Here is a 1365-nt window from a genome sequence, read left to right as displayed (position 1 = left end):
TGGGAGAGGTATAGAGGTATGCTAAGAAAATGCCCCTCTGAAATGTTTTCAGAGTGGGTACAGTTAGACATCTTCTACTATGGGCTTACAGAAAAAGCTCAAATGTCTTTAGATCACTCAGCTGGTGGATCTATACATATGAGGAAGATGATTGAAGAGGCTCAAGAGCTTATAGATACTGTTGCTAGAAATCAATATTTGTACTCTAGCAATGAGTCCTCTACAAAAGAAGAAGTTATGGCAGTAGCCACTGATCCTATCCTCAATAACAGATGGTTGAGCTTAATCAGCAATTACAACTGATGACAAAACAGTTAGCAGAATTTAAAGAGATGCTCCAAGAAACTAAAATTGCTAACAAGAACATAGAACTGCAGTTGAATCAGGCAAAACAGCAGATATCTAAATAGATAACAGAAGAATGTCAAGCAGTTCAACTGAGGAGTGGGAAGACATTGAATAACACTGCTCAAAGTAGCAAAAAGCCAAATAAGGAACAATTGACAGAGGATAACCAAACCACTGTTCAAAATCCCTCTGAGGACAGTAAGAGCCCAGAGAGGAGGACTTTTGGTGTTCAAACGCCAGAAAAGGGGGGAAAGCTGGCGTTAAACGCCCATTCCCTGCCCAGTTCTGGCGTTCAAACGCCAGAAAAGGGAGAGAATTTGGCGTTAAACGCCCAATCTTCACCCAATCCTGGTGTTCAGACGCCAAGGAAGGATCAGACACCTGAAAGTGCTGACAGTAATCCCTCTAAAAAAGCTCCTTCAACCATTTCTGTAAGGAATAAACCTGCAGCAACTAAGGTTGAAGAATATAAGGCCAAGATGCCTTATCCTCAGAAACTCCGCCAAGCGAAACAGGATAAGCAATTTGCCCGCTTTGCAGACTATCTAAGGACTCTTGAAATAAAGATTCCGTTTGCAAAGGCACTTGAGCAAATACCTTCTTATGCTAAGTTCATGAAAGAGATCTTAAGTCATAAGAAAGATTGGAGAGAAACTGAAAAAGTATTTCTCACCGAAGAATGCAGTGCAATCATTCTAAAAAGCTTACCAGAAAAGCTTCAAGATCCAGGAAGCTTTATGATACCATGCACATTAGAAGGTGCTTGCACCAAGACAGCCCTGTGTGATCTTAGAGCAAGCATCAATTTAATACCTGCATCCACTATCAGAAAACTTGGGTTGACTGAAGAAGTCAAACCAACCCGGATATGCCTCCAACTTGCTGATGGCTCCATTAAAAATCCATCAGGCATAATAGAGGACATGATTGTCAAAGTTAGGCCATTCGCCTTTCCAACTGACTTTGTGGTGCTGGAAATGGAGGAGCACAAGAGTGCAACTCTCATTCTAGAAAGAC

This window comes from Arachis duranensis, chromosome 10 (assembly GCF_000817695.3).
Source record: "Arachis duranensis cultivar V14167 chromosome 10, aradu.V14167.gnm2.J7QH, whole genome shotgun sequence".
Lineage (NCBI taxonomy): Eukaryota > Viridiplantae > Streptophyta > Magnoliopsida > Fabales > Fabaceae > Arachis > Arachis duranensis.
Note: the sequence above shows the minus strand (reverse complement) of the source record.